The sequence below is a fragment of the Schistocerca gregaria genome, chromosome 2 (genome assembly GCF_023897955.1).
Source record: "Schistocerca gregaria isolate iqSchGreg1 chromosome 2, iqSchGreg1.2, whole genome shotgun sequence".
Taxonomy (NCBI): Eukaryota; Metazoa; Arthropoda; class Insecta; order Orthoptera; family Acrididae; genus Schistocerca; species Schistocerca gregaria.
The window spans coordinates 221,118,664-221,141,231 of record NC_064921.1 but is presented as its reverse complement, the minus strand read 5'-3'; the positions used below and the strand labels follow the sequence as shown (position 1 = coordinate 221,141,231).

Genomic DNA, 22,568 nt, shown 5'->3' with positions numbered 1-22,568 from the left:
AGAACAGATTCGTTGACAACGGTTTCTCATGTCGAGCTGCCTGGTTCTGATTTCTCTCTCCCTCCCCTCCGCTCACCTTCCCTTCTCCCCGTCATTATCCGCCGTGCTCTGGACTGCTGCTCACTGCCGAGGTGTGAGTGCCAGCCAGCTCACACGAACAGATCGGTGAACTAGCTTGCTTTAGACACAAAAAAAGAAAAAGGAAGTGAAATGTTGGGACCACAGAACTTACGAAGCATAGAAAAGGGAACTCCTAAACCACCAGGGGAACAATAAAACACAAGCTGTTATCTGATACTTCAGAATAGAATGTTTAGAAATACCAGTTGGGACAGACGATGAATGCAAAAGCAGACGTTAAAACGTGCTAAAGCATGGCTTAGAAAAAGAAACCATTTATGTAAGACGTTGCACGTTGGCGTTAAAGTTTAATACGTAAGTTATGTGTGAAAAACATTGTGACGAGCTCATTTAGCATCTCCATTTCAGACTTCTCGCCAGCGTGCCTGCAGCGCCAGGCGCCTGTGCTAAGTGCCGAGCAGTTCCTGATCCCTGCGTATTTACCTGGCTGTCCAGTTAGAGGGGTCCGTGACGGAGTAAAAACGGCCAGCGGACGCCCACGCACGACCTCTGCCGGCCGCTGGGCCCCGCCTCGTGGACGTGTTTCCGTTGCCTGTTTCCAGGCGGGCGCTTTGACGCGGCTTCTGTCAATCGCTCGGAGAAGTGCATTCCGCACTGTGCAACCACGACTGTGTGTAGCCAGCCGACGCAGGCAGGCGTATGTGAACTCCACCCCACCCCACTACCACCTCCAACAAATTCTATCCCTTACACTGGATTAAAAATAGAGTTTGACATGGGGACCCTGTGGACTGATGCACTCGACTTCCTTCATCTAAGTGTCAGGACATCAAATTGGTAATGCATTACGACACAGTTATTAAAATAAATAAATAAAAATGCCTTTGTTGGTTAGAACAGTACCAAACACTCTCAATTAGAAAACATGTTATCGGAGAGGAGTGAACGCAATATAAATATGAATGGAAAGTATATATTTCGAATTTCAATAGTACTGCGTTTCTTTAACTTACTTAAATTCTGTATTTATTAAGAAATGGAACTAGGAACCTAAAAAGAGGATTTAGACCTTGGAGGAGCTGCCCGCAACACAAAAGTAATCTAAAGTTGAAAAATCAGCCAACCAGTTGCAAATAAATGTTTATTAGCCATTGACCTAGGTTTCGATATTTGTAAAAATATCTTCTTCAGAAGTAGTGGGACTTGTTTTTACAAACATCGAAACTTAGGCCAAGGGCTAGTCAACTCTTATTTGAAACTGGTTGTATGATTTCTCAGCCTCTTCAGATTTACACAGTAGCTGTTTTGCAGCCATGTTGAAGATGTTGTTTTACAAAATCAATCACTTTAAAATTAGTAGTGGATATCTACAAAAGAAGACGCAAACAAGTCATAACCTTTGCAGACTTCAAAAAAGACTGACTGTGTACACGATTCTTCACTGCTGGACGTAGTAGGTAATTTCGGACTTCATCTCTAGTAAAAGTGATAAAGTTAACCCTCAGGAACACCAAAAAAAGGTAAAAATCAGAGGCGAGCTGTTTGAGTCGTTTACGACTAAATCAGGGCTATGACACAGCGATGGACTACCGCGCTTACTATCCAACTGTCCTCCAGAATACTTGACGAGATAATGGTACAAGTAAAATCATAAGAGAATGCAAACTGGAAACAAGAAAGATCAGGACACACACACGACTTTTGTTACTACCTAGTAACATACGAGGAGCTAAAAATAAAACGATAAACCTACGAAATATAGGACAAGAATTAGGGGTGCAGATACCATTCGAAAACACTGATCTGATGGTAACAGACCCACTAGTAACAAAATACATAGCAAAAAACAATATTAAAGTAAAAATAGTGAAACATTTTAAATATTTAGGCGAAATTACTTGAGCGAGAAACATGCTTGGCAAGAAACAACTGATAAAATGATAAAAACTCAAAAACTAGCAATGCCTGCGAATCGAAACAAAATGTAAACACTTTTAGACCATGGTTCATCAGCTGTTACCAAACGCAAGTGAAACTTTCCAAATTCACTCATAAAAACAAAAGCGACAGAATCCTAAAAACAGAAAGCACAAAAGCCATAGCATGCATAAATACAAAAATATCCAAAAGAAAGACAACGGTGGATAGCGCCAAATGAAATCGTATGTAGGAAACTGGAACCTATTACATACACTACAAACAAGAAGAACATATCTTTCTTTTGCCGCATAACGAGGAAACGAGAAACCAGTGTAACAAGAAGAATTGTAGAGAAATTTTGTAATATGGAAATACAAGTAATATGGATGATGGACAATACACAAGATATGAAAGTACGAGAAAGAAGCCTGCTTGATCCGCAAAACAAAACAAAAAATTCTCAAGGAACTGAGATATAAGGAAATAATATTTAAACGAAAAATAGACGAACGAGACACAGTGAAAGGAGTATTTACAGATGAGGACAGACGGAAAAGATCAGAACGAACGAAAAGATGTTGCACAATTCGGAAGGAACTAAACATGCTTTTATCTAAGGAGGTGACCAGCAGATGATTGAATAAAGCGCTCGAGTGAGGCCATAAAAGCGTAATCGTAATAAAAATAAGAAATAGAAATGATACTGAACATCCACCTTGAACTGAAGAGATAGTCGATTCAGTTGTTTTATTTACTTCGTTCAGCGCCCCCCTCCCCGCCCCCCCCCCCCACCACCACTACAAATCATTGTTCAAATGATGTGGTACTCAATTACAACAATGTTGTGGCAGCAACTATACATGATGTCCAAGTTATCTTGACCACCTCAAATAATTATTTGTTGAAAGTCAAATAAACCATGTATTTACCAGATGTTTAGCTACCAGGAGGACACCGCCAACATATGCCTTCTTTGTAACATTGTTCGTCACTAAAATGTGAGTAGCAGTAAGTCTTTTTAAAATATTACCCAATATTTCTTATTCGATAATGCATTTCGTACTGCACTACTCACGTTAACATGAACGTAAATCGCCCATTTGCTGGTGATGAAGGTAAACAAATGGAAACAAGGAAAATACGCAGCGGTCATTAGCTCAGACATCTTCAGTTGACTGTTTTGTGAGCATAATGCACACCAACGAAGAGAAGATGGAAATAGTACTTTTCTATGTACGACGTAAGTTATCAAAATAATACTTGGAATAATGTTTTGTTATTTACACGTACTGAGTAGTTACAATCCAAGTGCAGCTACTCGTGGAGGTTCGATGTAGGCTGTAATTATCGTACTGCAGCGAAACCTGGCGGATATTCTAGTGCGTTAATGGGGGACCGATTTACGCTGGAAAAAATTAGTTTCAGTTTTGGCCACCGGGTGCGAATCTGGCACTGTACACCATCTTTTCGACGTCTCAGGTGCTCATATTGAACAATGTGTAAGTCGCGGTTAATAATGAATTCAACACTACGCCTTTCTCACTTGTTTAACCTTTTCTGCGCACGTTCCTTTCCTGATTCATTACATACGAAAACATTCCTATACTTCTCACATTCACAGCTCCAGATTTGCACCCGGTAGCCAAAATTGGAACGAATTTTTTTCCAGAGTAAATAGGTTCCGCATTCACGCATTAGCATATCAACCACGTTTCGCTGTCATACGATAATTACAGACCACATAGGACCTCTATGAGTAGCTGCACCTTAAATGCTACCACCCGGTACTCTGTAGGGATGCCCGTTGTGGCTAGAACAATTGATTTTGGGTTATATCGGCGTTTTCAGTTCTAGTTTAAAAGGACTATTAAGACCGCTCAAAATAACCGGTTTCTAAAATTACCGATTTTCGCTTTTTTTCCCTATTACTTCCTGAAACGAACGTAGAAATCGAAGTAAGACGGAAAAATTTTGACTCTATCAGTTTCATGATGTAGAGAATCAAAGTATTATATTAAATATAGCAGCACTCCGTCTTCAGGCCACAAGTGTCCCATCGGGACCATCCGACCGCCGTGTCATCCTCAATGAGGATGCGGATAGGAGGGGAGTGTGGCCGGCACACCGCTCTCCCGATCGTTATTATGGTTTTCGTTGACCGAAGCCGCTACTATTACGTCGAGTAGCTCCTCAATTGGCTTCACGAGCGTGAGTGCACCCCGAAAAATGGCAACAGCGCATGGCAGCCCGGATGGTCACCCATCCAAGTGCCGACCACGCCGGACAGCGCTTAACTTCGGTGATCTGATGGGAACCGGTGTTTCCACTGCGGCAAGGCCGTTGCCTCATATTAAATATGCAAATAGAAAAAAAACTTAGTGTTTCCAATATACGCCGCTTTTCTCGAAAAGTGATAATTGGTTGACTACTATAAAAATCACGCGTTCTCCCAGTTATTCTGTTTTTTTTTTTTTTTAACTCTGTTCACAGATCATGTTACAACCGGGGATCTTACGACTGTTTGGACATTACAAATAGTCAGTGCTAAAAGGTGAAAACTGAGAGTGAAGAAGTCTGTTTTTCGTGTTAACTTCCCGTTTTCAAGGGCTGCAAGCAGGTAAAAGCATGTTACGAGTATGCAGACACAGGCAGTAGATAAGCTACTTTCTATTTTTAATGTGTACTATGAATGAAAGGTTAAATTGTATGTTTTATCTTTAGATTACGTCTCAAGTTGGTTGTGCCTCTTCGAGCTTTTGATCTTTTAAAGCAAATGGACAGTTGTAAGTCGCTGATACCGCACTTTGTAAAATACTTCCAGACTAGGAATGGTGCGAATCTGTAATGCAACTGACGTCCGGCGATGACCTTACCGGTCAGATGGGGTACGTCTTGAACAATTCATGTACTCTCATACGATATAATAGGCACCTAATTACAGGTACAGGTACAGGTGAAGAGTATATCTCTGAATTAGCTAGCTATCCCATGACTATTGTCACCTCTGTAGTAATTAAATTGAGAGCAGGCGTTATTCCTGATTCGGAACCACTTTTTCACCCGCTGTTCGCTACTGCTTCATCTGACTGTAAGAACAATCGAATGTAACCTTCTTCGCCTACAATAGACAAAGTAATCCTTGTGCGAGAGCGGCGTAAAGAACGACACAATCGACAGCTGCTACCTCCTCTCCCAATAAAGAACTACGGCTGTGGACAACATTTACCTACTACCTTGGAGCCTTTGTTATAGCAAATGATGAATCGACATTTAAGCTATATTCATTTTTTACTCGCTAGACAGAGACCTAACGTTTTTGTAACAATGTTTGTGTTTTTAAGCAAACAAGTTCCTTCCTATTCATACTAGGCACCACCTGTGATCTGTAATACAAAGACAATTATTAAATTACATGTATGTTTTAGGAGATCTGTAATGTTTATGAGGCAGCCATTCAAATTATCAATTTATAATTATATAGTTGTGATTTATCACTTAATCTAGGCACTAAATGCACATTCCACACCATTTCTATTGTTAATCGGTAACACCTATGCGTTTCACTATATAACGCTTTCTGTTGCACAGTTTACACGGCCTTGTTCATTTGCTACGTGGTACCATGATTCCTCAGGTAACCCTACAGCAAGAGTGCTCTGTATAGTGCACAACAAGAAGGGTTTGATTTTTGTGCTGAAATTTGTATGTGTGACATGTTAACAATTGGAAAGATTTACTCTGTACATTTAGCGTGAACAAGAAAAAATCTATGCGCACATGAAGAGAACAGAAAAATGAAAGTAAGCGATAAAACAGAACAATATAATTATAAATAGTCAGATATTTTAAAAGTGCTGCTAGTAAATACTACAAATCCCCCAGCCAAAATATATAATTAAATAATTTTCTTTGAATTATAGACTGATAATGATGCCTAGTATCAATATGTGAACCATGTTTGTATTCTACAATAAAGGCCTGCAATTATTAATAATAACATTCACAGTAAAGAATAGAATGGTATTACAGTAACGTCAATATTTTCAGTGTTGTAGAAATGTCAGAAAGCTGCTAAGACACAGTAACATCAACCCACTGTTTAAATTATTCTTCACTGTGCTACCGCTATCCGTAAAAGACCATTATACAGTATCTGTTGCACACTCATTATGGATGTAGCAAAATTTCGGGTGAAAAGGACGTTTGATAATTACGTTCATATCGAATAGAAGAAATATACGAACGGAAGTGCAAGGCGATTGTACAGAAGAATTTACCTCTGCAGATACACTTGAAAGTTACGAAGTGCGTGAAGAAATAGGTAAAGTTGGCTAATGAGGTGGAAGGAAAAAAGAAAGGAAATAAATAGGAGTGAGGAAAGCTGTGACGCTGTGACAGAAATATTGGCTTGTTAGTGGACAGAAGAAAGACAGCTAGAATGTACCGACTGGAACGTTACGGTGCTGAGCACACATATAGCATTAAATTCCTACAGCGCAAGTCAGATAAGACGCAGATTACTGAGCTCTTTATTCCAGAATCGTGTGTCTGAGATAGAAACGGAGATCGTGAAACATTTAGTGTTATTCGTAGGCCGAGCCAAGATGGACTGATGATACATACAGTGATCATCATAAGAAGGAGAAGACGGACTGCAGGCAGTAGATGGTAGCACATAAACCAGAAGATTACACTTCCAACGTTGAAGGACCAAAGTTTATTGCGCTATACGGACACAAAACCTACGTGTCAGTATAGTCGCCGCTGACTGGTTGTTTGTGGTTGAGTGCTGATGAGATACTTCATGCCACCCCACAAATTCTCGATCGAGGAGTAACCAAGCTATGCGGCTGGCCTTGGCAGGGTATCCACAGCTGCAAGGTACTCTCGGGAGAAGCCCATGTTAAAAGGAACAGCGTTGCTCTGTTGAAATAGGGCATAGGTATCGACTTCACTAGCAACAAAGCTACAGCTTTCAGGACCTCCTCATGGTACAGAGCTTCTGTAAAGGAGCCCGTTAGAGACACTAATGGTGAAAAGGCATCGTAAGATATCTCTGCCTGCATCACCACCCCAGTCAGATGGGGCGTGTATTGAGGGACCACAAACTGCTCCCCGTAGGACTCTTCATAGCGTGTCCGGGCATGGTCCCAGAGGACGTTACCTCCAAGCCTGAAATGGGACTCGTCAGTGTGCAGGGTCACATCTCCGTCATTGACGGGAACGGGCGAGTCAGGTGCGGCGCTATTGGGGTGTGAGAGGCAGGCGGCGCAATGATCGGCATGGAGCGAGCCCTTCGTCATTCAGTCGCCTGCCAGTGGTACTACAGTCCGATTAAAATTACTTGACAGTTGGTCACATGTTGGAAGTGTCTTACGCCAATCAGAGCACTTAACGTCACGCCCCAACTGTTCGCCGTTGCCAAGCTGCCACAGCAACTGGTGAATTCACTTGCACTCTCTTTTCTCCCTTTTTCTCTTATTGTGTCTGGGTCCCGAATCATGGGTCCGGACCTTTTATTTTGCATTTCATCACATATGATAAACGCGTCCAAAAACACACACAAAGCGGTGACAACGAGATAACGCACATTTCGTATAAACCACTAGCCAAATTCTACTGGACCCTTCCGCACAAGACTTTGTTCGGCTTCACATATTCAGTTATTGTCATCACAGTAGATAAACTTTGTACCATGTAGCGTGAAACTGAAAATTTTAAAGGCAGCAAATAACCGTTGCAACTGGTTCTAGAGGAACAAAAATATAACCACATAAGCCTGTTCGGTAGTGCAATTGTATAGGTCCAGATTGATATACGGGTGGTTTTGGATTCGAATCTCATCGGGTGACAAATTTCTTTTAATTTTTACCAGAATGACTCTGATTGTTATTATTTCCAATTAATTGGTTTCAGCGTAATTTTATTGTTTTTAATCTTCTGTCGCATCATTTTCATCATCATATTGACTTTTTTTATGAATCTGCCTGTGTCGCCTATAACGTGTAAATTAGTTCCCACCAGGAATGCTTATTTGTCACTATCGCGTCAGCTCTACCTTGAGTTTACTCGTACAGGTCCGCTTTAATCGCCGTGAGTAAAGCGAGCGTGATTAATATGTCCACCACAGACTTGTGACCGCCATTTTCTCGGATACATTGCACATAGAGAGGTTGTGGTTAGGTTAGGACACGAGTGTAAAGTCAGGGATACAAAACGCGTTGTCTGCCACAGGTAAGTTATTGGTGACTTACAATCACCTGTGGACAGAGAATCTCGTGCTCCCGCCTTACACGATGACAGCAGCTTCCAACATAGATCCGCGTTTTGTTTGTATTGGACGGGGATCTCGAAATGATGGAGAAGCTTCGTCCCGCCTTAGCCGTCAGTGGTCCACAACCCACAACGCGCCACAGCAGTCCACCCACCACACCAAACCTAGGGTTACTGTGCGGTTCGGCCCAAAATGACTGAAATCTAGATCTGCTGTAAGAAAATGGCGGGCTATGCGATCGATTGATCTTCTTTTCACTATTATCTATATTCAAAGGTGGCTGCACACAAGTGTATCTGTCATGTGGATTCCAATCGGTTATTTCATCATATTGACGAGTGATGTTATAAAATACATAAAATACCTTGATATCCACCTGTAGCTGTCCTTATTTGTACGATTTTACGCTAGAGACCTGCGCTGAAATGTTGACGTGTAGTAGTTTTGTAATCATTGTATATGTATTGCCATACATTTTTGCCGTTCGTCCGAATTATTTGTGAAACAGCCTGTTCATTTAACTGAACGGTTGTTCTGTCTCTCTAATAGCCAGCATACCTTAGCATTGCAACCTGGTGCATCACCAACTTTATTTTCGCTTCCGTCTTCTTGAGCAGTGCCGGAAAGTTGTAGCCCTGCCTTACGTCTTTATTCTCAATAACGTTTCTCACCCTGATTTCCATTAGCAGAGTAGTAGACAATGTAAGAATGCATAATAATAAAAAAAACATAGATACAAAATCTCTATGATTAAGCGACACTCTTGTAGAATGCTATACTGAAAGCTCCGGGAGAAACAGTAAAGGAAAGCGCTCGTTGTAGTTCAAATTTATTAGTGCACGCTATGCGCTATGGAAATGATTTACGTTCGGTTTTAATTTCGCGTGGACTGCTCGCAAGGGAGCCCTTAGCGCTCGTGGACCTCGGACTGCCCCACTCAACAGAGTTTCTCCCGCTAGAAGCCCGCAACGCAGCTGAAGCCGAATGGCGGAGAATTTTAGTTTTTTGTTCGTGGGCATTCACCAAACGCACCATAATGGCGCTCCTGGGATTGGCTCTGCTTTTACTGACGCAGACGTAAATAAATATTTTCACCGTACCAACTAGTGTTTATTTGTTTACCAAGCATCACGAAAGGGAAAACGGCTCGAATATTACGCTAATTCTGTCCGTTCGCGAACGTTGATAATATAGCGTTTTGTGCCAGAGTGTGAGGTGTTTAGGAGGCGCATACTTAAAATTCAGATTTACTTAGAATTTTTCGGGAATTTCTGTCAATACACAATATCCTCGCTGGAAATTCACATTTCACAGTTTATTTATGTTTCTTCTCTCCTTTTATATCTGGATTTTCAAGGATGGAAATTGGTCATATCGTCATCCATCTCCATACTGAACGACAACATAGGTGCATCAGTTGAAAGGTAAAGCATTATAATTCTGATAAAAAACAAGCAGCTCGTTGAGGTAAAGTAGAAAGGGAATAAATAGCTAATATTCTCTACGACACGACTTTGATACTACCTGTAGCTCGACACATGTGAGCAGCCCGCAGCGTCTTGCTTTCCACGTATTCTACTTTAAAAATTTTGTGACTAGAGCTTTATCGCTTGATATTTATTTTATACGTGATATGCCAGTTAGAATGTTTTGCTTCTAATGAAGGCACTCAAAGTGGTGTCGAAACCAGGCCAAAAGAGTTAATTTTGCGACCGAGGGCTGTTATTGCTTTAATTTTACTTTGTGAACGGTCGCTGACCACGAAGCCATGTTTAAAACTTTAATAATGCCTGTGACGCTTACATTCGTGTTCCTTGCACTTTTAAGAATTTCTGTTTCTTACTTTCAGGAAAAAAGTGCGAAATCCTCAATATAAATCATAATTATGGTGTCTTACTTAAGCAGCAACACCAATCTGATCTTCTACCCTACTCTACCCACTAAAAATCTACATATGTCGCTAAGAACCTGGTACGTTTTTTGGACATGCATTCAACCATGTGAATTAGTAATCACAAATTAAGCGCAGTTTCATCAGCTATCGAATTTTAATGTTTCACTTCCATTGCGGTTAGGCTTAAAACATTCTCATTTCTTTATTTTTTATTTACATCCAAAGCAAATAAATTTACACTTTGTTCAAGCTAAACTGCAGCGAATACAATCAAAAGTAGTCAATAGATATTGCTACCTCCATCAGGATATGGTACTAAAGTAATTTTCGTTTCTATAGTTGATAAAAGATTCTCTCACGAGTACTTAGCTAATTAAGATCGTATCAATGCAAATTTTGAAAAATTGTATGAGAATAAATTTGCAATAAAATATTCGTATTAAATTATCGATTTCGAAATTATACAATCCCATATCCAGATCTACATGAAGCTGAACTGATTAATCAAAGTCCACGTACGACATCCATGTCAAAATGGCATTCAAATATTGGAAAAAATGTTTCAATCGTTAAGCGTTTATATGTGACTAGTAGGTTCACTATTTACAATCCACCATACCTCCGCTCACTGCATGATTGATAAAAAAAAAAAAAAAGTGGAAGCCCCATCCGTTCGGTAGGCAAAGATAAAGTCTATAAAAGAAAAAAAACCTTGTTCCAAGAGTTTTGTGTGCGTCAGTAAAAGTTTTCGGTGTCAGCGTTTTCCATGTGTCCCTTCCCTCGCCGATACTGCTGGTAATCAAAGGAGTCCATCGCTCCAATTGTGGTCGTAGATAGTAATGCAGTTATGATGCCCAATACAGCAAATATATATAAATTAAAATATTTAGACTGTTAGGGAGTGTTATTTTTCTCTTTCATATACAACCATGGGAAATACTTCTGAAGAAACCCTAGATGAGAGAATGAAACTTTCACATGAAGTAAAGATGGAGTGGGAAGCAATGTAACTGATCTTTTTTTTCCATATTTTGTTAGACAAACCAATCTACATCAAGTTGCATCCAGAGTATCAGTTTGTTGTTCATTTTCTCCACAGTTCCTGCGAACGTCATGTCTTAATATGTGTCCAATTTATTTTTTCCTCTGGTGTATTTCGGTAACAGGTTGTCGATAACTTATTAAATTGTTACTTTTCAAAGAAAAGTCAGAGCTTAGTTACTAATGGTTTATAATTACGTTTAAAGTGTACTGGAAACTTATTCTTTGGAAGTGTAGCCATAGTCCAAGCTCAGATTCAAGTGAATCAAGTGAATGTCATGATTAATTCTGAAACTGGTCATTAGCCAAATATTCGTGGATCAGTTTCGTACTCTTAGGGGTGTCGAAACGGCATAGATCCGACGTAACGAACTACAATTTGGAAAAGCCTTGACAGGCGAACATGAAATCATAAGCTCAAAAGTTCAGTGCCTAGCATCAAAATAGGATAAGAAAGCGAACGCTCTTTTCCATAAAATATAATGTTTAATTTCATTCGTGTTACGAAGTAAACACTTTCAGAAAGAAATACCAAAAACCGATGCATGCGGTTAAAATAGTAAATTAGATCCCTTGAAATTACACCTGAAATATTTTGTTCATGAGTTATATACTGAGAATTAAGATCACTTGTTGACAAGAATAATGAGAAATGTGCTATTGTAATAATGATTTCAAGGGCGTGTTCTTCTATGGTTCAGTATAGCTGTGACTTGTTTTTCAGTTTAAGAAGTTATTGGCTCTGAGCACTATGCGACTTAACTTCTGAGGTCATCAGTCGCCTAGAACTTAGAACTAATTAAACCTAAGCAACCTAAGCACATCACACACATCCATGCCCGAGGCAGGATTCGAACCTGCGACCGTAGCGGTCGCTTGGTTCCAGACTGTAACGCCTAGAACCACGCGGCCACTCCGGCCGGCTAAGGAGCTATTACAACATAGTATTGTTTTTAACTATTTTTAATGAAATTTCTATACGCAGCAATAAATATATCAATTAGTGAAGCTTTTCCTCCTACGTCAGCCCCTGAAGTTAATAGCAGATTCACAGCAGACCATTTCTGTTCTAATACAGACGTCGGTCATAAATATGGAAACGCAGCGGAAAATGAATGCTTGAACAGTGATAGCCATACCTTCGAGTTTCTCTGTTGTGTCTGACCACGAACAACACTTGTGCAATCTCCTCAATACTTGCAATTTCCAGCCGTGGTCAAAACAGTGTTCTGTGTAACTGCGAGGGCATAATGTCTGAGCTAAGTGACATCGAAAGTGGGCAAATTGTTACTGTTAGTATGGCGGGCGCTTCGACAGCCAAGGTAGAGGAAGTGTTTGGTGTTTCAAGCAACACTGTATCTAACATTTATATATCATACAGATAAAACTGAAGATCATCATCCACTATGCCACAATGCGGACGAAAGCTTGTGTTGAGTGATCGTGACAGACGATCACTGAACTAGATTGTGGCAACAAGTTGTAAAACCTTGTGCGGAACTCAATGTCGCACTCGCAAATCCTACCATCACTAGAACAACATGAATGGAGTCACAAAAAGGGATATGCAGGGTGAGCTGGGTTTCCAAAACCACACATCAGTGATGCAAACGCTCGTAACAGGAAAACGTGGTGCCGAATCCATAAACCCTGGGCTATGAAGCAATGGAAGAAAGTCATTTGGTCGCAAGAGCCTTCTCTTACAATGTTTCCAACTTTCCAACTTCTGGTCATGTTTAGGTCCTGAAACACGGCGTGGATTCAATGATGATTTGGGCAGCTGTATCAGATATTCCACGTGCCCCATGATTACTCTACAAGGAGCCGTAGCGTGTCGATGGGTTGTGGTACGTCTTCAGCATGCCATCTTTGCATCCAGCGGAGTGCGTGCCGCTTTGACGTAAGCAAGTGGCAGTATGAGGAGTATAAGCAACACCGAATCAAAGGAAGGCCTCGGCGCTTATAGGTGACGTCACGTCAGCTAGGCACGGCGGAAGCCAGGTCTGTTGCAGGCATAAACGCCTGGGCGTGCTTATCACTATAAATCTCTTATTTTTGGACAAAATGTTTGGTATTGTTTTGGATTTTATTTAGGTGGATGATTTTCTTACTATCGTAAAGCTACAAATGAAGATCATAGTTCTGTATTACTGAATCCTGTCGAAAAAAACGTAGATCAATATGAGAAGACGCTTTGCCCCATTGCAAGCTACGGAAATTTTGCATTCAAGTAACTATATTTACTTGATCCATTTTGTTATTGAAACTTACCCCAACCCCCTTACAATGAACTCGTTTCTTTTATTTATTTATTTATTTATTTTCGTTTGACATCGTCACTGGAAATGTGAACTAATTTACATGTGTAAATGTCAAACTGTTGCCAGTCATTAGATTAGAGTCGTTTTCAACGAAAGGAATTCTAAACAGGAAACAAAATAGCTTCATACATCGAAAATACTGCTGAGTTTAAACTTTTTTAAAGATGCGCATTAGAAAAGATAAATATTCCCCTCTTGCAACTGAAAGGATAAACTTTATAAGATAAAAAAAAATTATTTGATAAAACAAGTATCTCTCTTTTGCCTCTTCTTCTGCCCCCCCCCCCCCCAACCCCTCTCCAAACGTGTACAATCGCAAGATATTTAATTAAAATTCAGTGCTCCTCACCCCATAGTCAACCAAGATACATAAAGATGAGCACCAATATGTTCACAGTTTCTTGAGAAAAAAAAGAAAAAAAAACCAGTACAAAGGTAATTTCCTCAGATTTACAAATAAGGTAAAGAAGCACAAATTCTATTGCTGCTGGACCATGAAGATGTTTTTGTATGTCAATCCTTAAAACAGGTGAAATTTAAGTTCAGGAGTACACTATTTGTTAAGAAGTGTAATGAATTGCACAATTAATTGATTGCAGAAATCTCTCAGAACAATGTGTGCTGGTCAACTACCGTCAATAGTTTCACATTTTCCTGTGTCAGGGAGGGAGACACCACCATTATGAGTATGCCTACAACAGACCTGGCGTTCGCCGTGATAGCTGACGTGACGTCACCAACAAGCGCCGAGGCCTACCATTCAGTCGGTGTTGGTATAAATCGGACGGCGACAGGCGGCGGAGCTGGAAGGGCTCTTCAGGCATGGCGTGCTGTGATTTGAGCTGTGCGAGCTCTCTGTCGGACGACTGGACCTCGGTTTTCCGCTTGGAGTAAGTTTTCATCCTGACGACTTCGGAGGACACGAGGCGGCCGAATCTATTCCTGCTGCGGAAGTCCGTTGTTGCGGCGCCTTCGTTAAGGGAGATGGTTCAAATGGCTCTGAGCACTATGGGACTTAACTACTGTGGTCATCAGTCCCCTATAACTTAGAACTACTTAAACCTAACTACCCTAAGGACATCACACATATCCATGCCCGAGGCAGGATTCGAACCTGCGACCGTGGCAGTCGCGCGGTTCCGGACTGCGCGCCTAGAACCGCTAGACCACCGCGGCCGGCGTTAAGGGAGAAGCGTACCGTAGTAGAACTGAGGTGAGATACTTTACACTGTTGAGTGAATCTGGGAACAGAGTGAAGTTCACAAATGTTCCTTTCTATTGTCTTTCCCAGCGTAACGCCGTCCGCTTATGCGCCTTACCCGCTTTCACGGCTGTTAGAACTATAAAAATATCTGCTCAACCTAGGTTACTGCTTAAGCCCTTACCGTGGGTACGTTGAATGCGAGATAAAGAGGCCTGATCGTGTTTGTACCAACTGCTTTTATACGAGCGTAAATTTGTGATTTTCTATAATTAAGAAAACTGTGTTTTTTCCTCCTTATATACGACAGTTTTGTGGACCTTGGTTTAAGTTACCTCATTTATTACTCTGAGTGGCTCTGATGCTTGCTAGTTAACTTCTTAATTCTGGTACAAAAGGTTTCGTGCCAATTTCTTGGTATTTAAGGTAGTATCTGTAAACGTAATCGACGTTCGTTTTGATTTTTCGTGCCGCGTGGCTTCTCCTTGCTACCGTTACGCCAACGGGTGTTGTTTTGAAACTGAATTACGGGTGGGTAGCAAATCATATTATCCTTGTTGAGATTTTGGTGTGTGTTCGGTAATAAGGTTCCGATTGTTGTTTGTTATTGATAATGGAGGGCTGGTTCCGTGACCCTTTTTTTTTTAGGATGTGAGTGTATAATTACGATCGTAGCCATATTGTGTTCAGTACCATGATTGAGGGGTTAAATATCAAATATGATCTGATTATTTGTTGAACTTATAGATCCTTTTTTATTTTTCAGGTAATACTAGCTGTTACTAGCTCCATATGCAGAGTTTTCTTGATTATCCGGGAGGTTACGCTGAGTAACTACCTGAATGCAGCTGGATGGACTCTGAGGTCGCAGGTTGCGCTGCCTGTTGATCAACAGTATTCGCGTGGCCTAAAAAATTTCTTGACGTAACATTGCCTATATGTGTTGTTTTTTTTAATGTATTTTTTGAATATATATGTGTCTTTTTCGGAACTGAATGTAAATTTTAAGGTCATTGTTTTAGTAAGTTTTCATTTCCTTGGTCAATAGTGTTGTGGGACTTTCTATCATACCAAGCAAGTGTAAATGAGCAAATCAGCAGAAAGTAAAGTGAATTGTTCCGTTGTTTGTGACACAGATGTTTCTTGTTTTAGCCATCGTTTTGAAGAATAGATACTGTATAAAATTTTTGCGTCGTCCTTGTGTAAAACAAGCTGATACTAAAAAATTTTTTGTGTCCTAATAACTACATGGTATCTTATTATATGAACTGAAACTTAGTGGTAAGTGAATAATTCTCAAAAAATTGCAACAAATCTCTTTGCTTCTATGACGTACGTTGTTAAAAGTATTTGCTTCCATAGCTTCGATAGTTAAGTGCGAAGCCCATTTGGGTTTCCTATGATTTTAACTGGACAATATGGGTCAGTGTCGCAGTGTAATTAAGTCTTACTGAATATAATGTAAACACCGCAGCACATGTTCGGGTATTTCTGAAACTAGATCAGTTTTGAAATTGGTTGCTGTAGTTCTTAAAGTGATTTTTAATTAGTTGTTGAAAGCCCAGAAATGAAATTTTTCTTAATTGGTTTTATTGATCTTTCATGCTAACGTCCTTACTTGGGCCTAGTCCCCACCCCCCCCCCCCTTCCCCCAGACAATTCTACACAGTATCTGTGTACCAGTCTTCGAAGAGTTGCGTGACAATTTTGCCAAATAAGGTCCATCCTATGGTTCAGTGCTTGTTCCCCAACGGTGATGGTGTGTTTCGAGACAACAGGGCCTCGGTTCACACAGCTGGCATCACGTAGGTTTGGTTCTGTGAGCACGGGAATTAATTGCCGCATCTTTCATGGCCATCGCGATCGTCAGATCTCAATATTATTGATCCTTTGTGGTCGACTTCCGCGAGAAGTGTGCCTGATCTCTGTCCACCTCCATTATCATTACGTGTACTAGCTACTATTTTACAGACAGAATGGCATAAAATACGCTTGAAAATCATGCAGGATCCTTATTTATCCGATCCGGGACGAGTGCAAGCAGTTTTGAATGCCAACAGGCTTCCTACGATGTACTAGGAACGAAAATGTGTTGTGTTTTATGTATTTACGTATTTTTATCCAGTGCCTATAAGTCAGCATTAAAATACCTTGAACATCGAGTTCCCTAATTAACGCGACACAATGTTCCTTTGTCTAGTCTTTATCATAATATGTCGTTTGTAACGTAACGAGTCTGACGATGGAGTAAGCAAGCAACAAATGTAAACAGATATGGAGAAACTGTTTTGAATGTCTGCTTGTGAAGAGAGAATGTCATTCTATAGTCGTAAGAGATAAATTGTATTACATCACCGGATGACTACCAACTATGTTAGAGAGTATGGTCGTTTTATTTTACCGAATTATACATCAGTGTTTTTACAGTGAGCCATAGCTCCAGTATATGTTCGCTCATCTTTTCTGACTGATTGACGTTAGAGTCTATGTCTGCCAATGGAGTTCATGTTTTCGCTTGTACTACTTTCGGTTGTGTTGACTTTTCTGATTTGCTGTTGCATTGTATGTTGGGGCTATATTATGTCCTACATTAAGTGCAGTAAAACATAAATTTTCATAGAAAGTGAAATTTATCTGCAAACAGAAAACTTTCCAAGCTACTTCAATAACATGAGACTTGATACATTTCCTATTCTCCATCCACTTCAGAATGGGCGTATTTTTGCGTTAAGGGAGACCACTTAAGAACTGCCACTGTACTGACATTCATGCTTCAAATGTTATCGGCCACTGCAGAAAGTTTGTGAAAACTGTGACATTCAGAAGGAACTAAAAACTTGGTAGATGTCTGTAACTGTGTATCAGTAATAAGTAATAAATTGTTGAGGAATGTTGTACGTACCGGCTCTGCAGGCGTCCTCTCTCCTAGCGGCGAGAAAGAAGAGTTTTGGGCCAACCTCAGACACTGAAGTGCCGTCAAATTATGTATAAATGAAAGTGCCTGCATGCATCACTGATGTCAAAGCACGTTGCAGCAGCATGGAAATAAAATGAGACGAAGCAGAATGATCAGTGTCTAGGAGATGGGTTTCTGAAACCTATAAACTGCTATGTGTCAAGATGATAATTTTAATTAAAATGAAACTGATGAATTTGTTTAGTCAGGCCGAAGAACGCTGTCTACGGTAGCAGCCGAAAAGTCAGGACTCAGAAGAAGGTAACTGAAAAGGCCTCCGGCCGCGAAAGCTTATAGGCACATTTAGTCTTAAAACTACGGTCATAGAACATAAATTCCCCTAGCTTTCTGTTATTTTTAACGTTAATGGCACATATCTACACTCCTGGAAATGGAAAAAAGAACACATTGACACCGGTGTGTCAGACCCACCATACTTGCTCCGGACACTGCGAGAGGGCTGTACAAGCAATGATCACACGCACGACACAGCGGACACACCAGGAACCGCGGTGTTGGCCGTCGAATGGCGCTAGCTGCGCAGCATTTGTGCACCGCCGCCGTCAGTGTCAGCCAGTTTGCCGTGGCATACGGAGCTCCATCGCAGTCTTTAACACTGGTAGCATGCCGTGACAGCGTGGACGTGAACCGTATGTGCAGTTGACGGACTTTGAGCGAGGGCGTATAGTGGGCATGCGGGAGGCCGGGTGGACGTACCGCCTAATTGCTCAACACGTGGGGCGTGAGGTCTCCACAGTACATCGATGTTGTCGCCAGTGGTCGGCGGAAGGTGCACGTGCCCGTCGACCTGGGACCGGACCGCAGGGACGCACGGATGCACGCCAAGACCGTAGGATCCTACGCAGTGCCGTAGGGGACCGCACCGCCACTTCCCAGCAAATTAGGGACACTGTTGCTCCTGGGGTATCGGCGAGGACCATTCGCAACCGTCTCCATGAAGCTGGGCTACGGTCCCGCACACCGTTAGGCCGTCTTCCGCTCACGCCCCAGCTTCGTGCAGCCCGCCTCCAGTTGTGTCGCGACAGGCGTGAATGGAGGGACGAATGGAGACGTGTCGTCTTCAGCGATGAGAGTCGCTTCTGCCTTGGTGCCAATGATGGTCGTATGCGTGTTTGGCGCCGTGCAGGTGATCGCCACAATCAGGACTGCATACGACCGAGGCACACAGGGCCAACACCCGGCATCATGGTGTGGGGAGCGATCTCCTACACTGGCCGTACACCTCTGGTGATCGTCGAGGGGACACTGAATAGTGCACGGTACATCCAAACCGTCATCAAACCCATCGTTCTACCATTCCTAGACCGGCAAGGGAACTTGCTGTTCCATCAGGACAATGCACGTCCGCATGTATCCCGTGCCACCCAACGTGCTCTAGAAGGTGTAAGTCAACTACCCTGGCCAGCAAGATCTCCGGATCTGTCACCCATTGAGCATGTTTGGGACTGGATGAAGCGTCGTCTCACGCGGTCTGCACGTCCAGCACGAACGCTGGTCCAACTGAGGCGCCAGGTGGAAATGGCATGGCAAGCCGTTCCACAGGACTACATCCAGTATCTCTACGATCGTCTCCATGGGAGAATAGCAGCCTGCATTGCTGCAAAAGGTGGATATACACTATACTAGTGCGGACATTGTGCATGCTCTGTTGCCTGTGTCTATGTGCTTGTGGTTCTGTCAGTGTGATCATGTGATGTATCTGACCCCGGGAATGTGTCAATAAAGTTTCCCCTTCCTGGGACAATGAATTCACGGTGTTCTTATTTCAATTTCCAGGAGTGTATTATAAGTAATAGAACAATTGTCCTACCATTCTGCTGCTCTGTAGCGGAATGCGCTAGTCATGTGTGGTACAAATCCTCTGTTATAAAGATGTCGATATTTTCCTGAATGGAATCTATAGGCTAATCACAGGATGTTTGAAAACTGCACTTGTACAGAAGATCTATTCACTTGCAGGCATGGCCCCGTCGATATCACACGTCAATTGGCCGCTAATATAGGTAGGAAAATGATTTGTTATATTTCGGCTCAAAACCTTGATGAACATGAGCCACCATGAACATCAGCTCACGTGAAGTCCAGCAAGTGTATGTTACAATTTTCTGCTCCTTTTGCAGCGGAACTACAGAAACCGAGGTATTACGATCATCCGGAACGTATAAAAAGTGGATAAGTGTAAGACTACCACTTTGAGGTTTCCGTACAAACTTTTCCCTGAGAACTCGTCGTATGAAGTAGAGATAAACGTCAGGATACATAAAGGAAAGCGATCCTTCTACAGTCTAACACAGCTACTTCAGTCCAGGTGGCTCTCCAGACAGTTCAGGATATGGCTATATAAAATCCTTCTCCCATCTTTGGTAATAGCTGTCAGACGTAGATTGTCCAAAAGCAGGACTTTCATAAGCTTCTTGTATCTCAGAGAAAAATTCTGCAGATCTTGTCCGGTGTTGGAAGCAAACACCGCTGAAATGAGGATCAAACACAACTGTGAGCTACAAAATCTGTACTAAGATGCCAATATGGGCTGGACATGGGCTTCAGATGTAAGACGACAGGTGGCCACGGAAGCTCCACGATTTCAACACCACAGGTAGGCGACCCCCGGGCAAGTCCAAGGAAGAGGTGGAGAGATGGCCTCTATGAAGACCTGCAACAGTCAGCGGTAGATGGATTTCGGATGGCAGCAATGGATAGAAGACGATAGAGAAGGGAATTTGTAGCAAAGCGCTACTCGTTGGGCCTGATAGGGTAAAGGTGGAAGGGAGTTTGTAGCAAAGCGCGGCCCGTTTGGTCTGATCGCGTAAAGGTAACATAAAAGGTTTTGACGGGAGAGTTTTCAAGTATCAAAATATGTAATTCAAATAGCCGTATAGTTTGACTTCATTGACTTGACGCTTAAATATTATTCACCACCATGGAACCGTAGACCCTAATATTTGATGTAAATTTCAATATCATCTACCTGTTCCCTAGAAGAATGGGTCTTGACAGACGGACAGACAGACAGACGGATGGACCACAGTTACAGATGAACTCTTTTTGGATTTTTATATTACTTGTACTGTGAAACCTTGCTTCTTACGAAGTTTCATGGTTTTACGTCAAAGGGAAGTAGCCTTTAGGTTCCGATGAGGGAGTTGCGACTATCAAAATTTGTGTCATAAATGTCCGCATCTTTTGATTCGATTGACCTATATTCGATTAACCTATATATTAAAATTTCTTACACCGTCAAGGGACTATAGACGTTAGTGCGCGACATAAATTGCTACTTCATACCTCTATCAGCTGGTGAGAAAAGGGGGTCTTAACTCATGGACAAACAGCCATGTAACAAACTGAAATTACCAGGGTTCCGCTTTCACCGATTGAGGTCGGAACGCTACAAATAGAAGAATTTACACCTGGCCGTGAAGAGTGATGGTGTATGTGGCAGTCTGTAAACAGAATGTACACAGATTTAAACACACTGCACACAGACGTCGCGAGATCCAAGGACAACGGCAAGAAATAGGGTACCACGTAAGACAGAGACTAGGAGGCGTGGAAAGAACTTCTAGTCATCTCTTGAAATTCAGCCGTTGTCAACATTCATACAGAGGGGAAATGGCACTGACTAATAGGAATGCCATCAGTGCAGCTAAATACTTGCCACAACTTGTATACATCTCGTACACTACGTTAATTTTTTATCACATCCATGCATGTTCTGCTTAGTTTTTCATATCATTTTAAAAATTTCAATAGATTAATTTATGCATAAGCATATTATATTCGGTATATTGTTTGATACTTCTCACACGAATACAAAAATGCAAGACCGAACAGTTGGTAATTCACTTTAATAGAATTAGAAATGCCAACGGCAGTGTCGCAGTGATAACACATGTTCCCGTCACATCGCCGAAGTCAAGTGCCGTCAGACTTGGCTTGAACTTTGATCGATGACTGTCCGTGTCTGCCAAGCAGTGTTGGGAAACGTTGTGCACTCAACCTTTGCGAGGCCAGTTGAGGAGCTGCTTGATTGAGAAGTAAAGCTGACAAAGGCCGGAAGAGGAGTGTGCTGAGCACATGCCCCTCCATGTATGCATTCAGTGACGCCTATCAGCTAAGGATGACACGGCGGCCGGACTATACCGTTGGACACCGCGAGGCCTGTTCGAAGAGAGAGTGTGAGAGAATCACACATGTTCCAGTAAAGGGTCGTCCACAAACGAGCCGCTACTGACTACACGGACTATGCAACTAAAATATATTTGACATTTGAACTTGGATATAGCCCCATCCAAAAGGCTACAAAATTTCATCCACAGCCTACCTTTGATATAGGTACTTCCTTCTTCAGCACATTTTACAACTTCCTGTACACTTGTACCTGTTGTTGAAGGTGTTCCAATACAGTCCTCGCATTCTGGTGCAGTAGTTCGTCCTTCCCTGCAGTGAATTATAAATTACTTCGAACACCCCCACCCCCATCAATATCATCTCTCGTCTCGTAAATTTAAAATGACATTAGACAGAAAAATCCAGTGACTGAAGTCAGTTGATCTTGGAGAAGAAGGTAGGAGCCTTGATCCGTCCTGAACCATACAGGCGTTTTAGTTGTACCGCAATACGTATAAGGGACGATCACAAAGCTTCGGTTTGAGGGCGTTCCTACAAGGCATGTGCAATATAACGCGGTGCCGATACGAGAGTATAAGCACCACAATGTAAGCAAGCGACCAGTGTGGCACTTGTGTCCTTACGACATGCTTGCGGCAAATGCGGAAATTATAACTAAGGCGACGTTATTACCAAATGCACCAAACAGGACCGAAAGTGCTGTTAGTCTTTTCGAAGCTGGCGAAGGA

At 41.8% G+C, this 22,568-nt stretch overlaps 1 protein-coding gene and 1 pseudogene across 3 annotated transcripts in view; both read right to left on the bottom strand.

Moving 5' to 3' along the window:
* The window catches only part of LOC126336721 (Ig-like and fibronectin type-III domain-containing protein 1), a 2,308,230-nt gene that overhangs the window by 1,135,519 nt on the left and 1,150,143 nt on the right, over positions 1-22,568 (bottom strand). The gene's annotated exons all lie outside the window — the stretch shown is intronic.
* Positions 4,229-4,346, bottom strand: LOC126337459 (5S ribosomal RNA; annotated as a pseudogene).